The sequence below is a fragment of the Lolium rigidum genome, chromosome 6 (genome assembly GCF_022539505.1).
Source record: "Lolium rigidum isolate FL_2022 chromosome 6, APGP_CSIRO_Lrig_0.1, whole genome shotgun sequence".
Taxonomy (NCBI): domain Eukaryota; kingdom Viridiplantae; phylum Streptophyta; class Magnoliopsida; order Poales; family Poaceae; genus Lolium; species Lolium rigidum.
The window spans coordinates 282363522-282366417 of record NC_061513.1 but is presented as its reverse complement, the minus strand read 5'-3'; the positions used below and the strand labels follow the sequence as shown (position 1 = coordinate 282366417).

General features: G+C 39.7%; 1 long non-coding RNA gene across 2 annotated transcripts; it reads right to left on the bottom strand.

The window, feature by feature from the left end:
* Positions 1-704: 704 nt before the first annotated feature.
* Positions 705-2619, bottom strand: LOC124661815. 2 transcript variants are annotated; one of them, XR_006990298.1, is made up of 2 exons: positions 2504-2619; positions 705-952 (listed from the first exon to the last, which is right to left on the bottom strand). It is a non-coding gene; the product is annotated as an uncharacterized LOC124661815 (long non-coding RNA). The 2 variants fall into 2 exon arrangements; XR_006990299.1 differs by lacking the exon at positions 705-952 and adding an exon at positions 985-1426.
* Positions 2620-2896: the final 277 nt, after the last annotated feature.

The window sequence follows — 2896 nt, the reverse complement described above, 5'->3', positions numbered from 1 at the left end:
CAAGGCATCGACCGCCCCGCCGTGGCGGATGCGCAGCTTCAGAATACGGCTGATGCCGCACACGTCCGATTTCCAGCTGCCCCCACCGGCGCCGCCGCAACACTACTGTACGGTCTATGTTTAGGGGCACTTCAAAGTGCCCCAATAGGTAGCCAAAGTGCCCCTAATTACTTTTAGGGGCACTATAAAAAGTGCCCCGGATGCTTGTGTCCCTAAATGTATTTGGGGCACTTTGAATGAAATGCCCCAAATACATTTAGGGGCAGTTTGAAAAGTGCCTCTAAAGGTTTTTACGGGCAGTTTGAAAAGTGCCTATAAAGGTTTTTAGGGGCAGTTTCAATTTTGCCTCTAAAGGTTTTTAGGGGCAGTTTGAATTTTGCCTCTAAAGGATTTCAGGGGCAGTTTGAAAAGTGCCTCTAAATGTTTTTAGAGGCAGTTTGAATTTTGCCTCTAAAGGGTTTTAGGAGCAGTTTGAGATTTGCCTCTAAAGGTTTTCAGGGGCACTTCGAGTTTTGTCTCTAAATGTTTTTAGGGGCACTTTGAGATTTGCCTCAGGAGGTCTTTAGGGCCAGAACTGCCCAAAAAAGCTTTTAGGGGCACTTTGAGATATGCCCCAAAACACAATTAGAGACAACTCTAAGAATTGTCCCAAAACACAATTAGAGGCAAATCTAGAAAAATTCTTCAATATAACAATAAAGGCAGATATAAACAACAATGAATGCACATAATCCAAATACATATACATAATCCAGAATTCTATATATCACGTCATAACAAATCATAATACATGTAACTTCACAGCATTCCAAATATCAGGTTTTCAACTAAAAGTTGAAGTAAAAACTGCAACCTTCCAATCATGACATAAACAATGCCACCGGTAAGGCCTAGAGCGAACTGAATTGCTTCCGGGGTATGTGCCACGACCACAACATGATGAACATTTGAACTAGAAAAGAAACAACAAATCAGTAGTTTAAACAAAATACAGTACATCCCATTTTTTATTGGCAAATACATGACTTGCATATCATAAGAACATATTTTACAAAACAACAAACTTGTGACTGGTCAAAACAGATTTCATAGAATAGTTTATTTACAACTTCACTTCACATAGTAGAATATTGCTCTGAGAAAAATGAGAGACCAAACAACCTGGTCTTTGTTCAAGCAAGTGTCATCGTCAAGAACTGTAGATCCACAAAACAAATCAAACAACTAATATTCCCATCGAAATGCAGAGGAGCAATTATATATCGGTCATTGTATTCACAGCAGATGAAAACATCGAGTGATTTTACAGTAATGCAATGAAATCTGCCGAGACAGTTTAACCTATAACCAAAACGGTAGTAAGATAGAGCAGTAAAACTGAAGCAATTATACTCCAATTATAGTCCCCTAAAAGATTGTCAACTATCTACAATAAAAATCAGAAAATAAGTTAGAAATCTGAAGGTTCTAGTCATTTCTGGTATACCATTTCAAATTGTTGTTTGATCACGTCATGCTTTTTTTAGAAGATTTTTTAGCAGCAAACTTTGATCAGCTGCACTAAAAACACAAGCAACGTTTGTAACACACCAGGTTCAGGCACATTGACGCATTGTTCGGCTGGAAAATTCAGTTCAAGCCTATCATTTTTCACTCAATCTAGAGATCACCAGATTTCCTTTGGCAATCAACTGGAAGTAGAAACTGAAGAGGTCGGCACAGAACATAAGTTTAAGGTAAGATTGCATCTCCACATCCAATTATCAACCTACTACGATGCAAACGTGAATGAACCCCACGTCCCCACCTACCAACCAAGATCTTACTAAGGATTAATAATTGAACACAAAGGTATGTCTGTGCAGGAGACTGAAGCAGTTCAACGCTACTCAACTCCATGTGGGTGAGCCGCTACCCAACTCCATGTCAGTGATCTGCTCATTGTGAGTGCAGCTTTAACATGGTTTAGTTAATGGAGCAGCACCACATTGAGCACTGGCTAACTACCCACTGCATTAAAAAAAATCTTATTGAGAAAACTGCATTAGAAAGTTGGATGTTTGGTTGATTAACAATATCCTATCTGTAGGATCAAATGTGTTGTATATTTCCCAGGGCTGAGAGTCTCTAACATAAAGTACTAGAAATCATGTGGATCTCTATTGCTTCACATCCACAAGGATTTAGCTGTCACTGCCATCTGAATTATCTTCACATGTACCAGTCAAATAAATAACAACAGGGTTGCTCATTGCCAAGCAAGCAAACATAACCAAGCTTGGTGTAGGCCCTGAAGTACAAAAACCTGGAGACTATGAACTTACAACAGCGGGGAAAAGAACAGATAGAATATACCCTATCAAGCAAATCGCCAATCCTTAATGAAATATCAACGCATAATCTTATAAGTTAAAGGTGCATCACGAAAATTCTTTCTTCCCATGTGTTTATGTGGGGCCTGCTTAAAAAAACTTGGTACAGGGAGAAGAAACTCCTGGCATACCTTTCTAATCTACTTCAGCATCTTCAAGAGCCTGAATGCACCAGTAGCAGCAGTGGCAAAGCACCTTCTGGCTTGATTATTGCTTGTAAGTGGCGAGATTCTTTGCACAGGACCAAGTTTACAGTATGGAGTTGGACTAGATCCATTGGGCATTAACTTTTTACTCAGACAGACACGGGGTTGTCCAGGTTTAAGCCCAGACCTAGGATCTGAGATTGCATAGGCCGGATAAACCTTCACAGGAAACCGGGCTAGTAATACTGATCTCCAATAAGGGTAAAAACTTCTCTTTGTATACGTGGGATCCCATCCTCCGCCTGCTTTCTTTCTCACAGCCTGTCAAATATTCCATCAGAGGTACATAATAATAAAATAAAATAAAAACAGAAACAC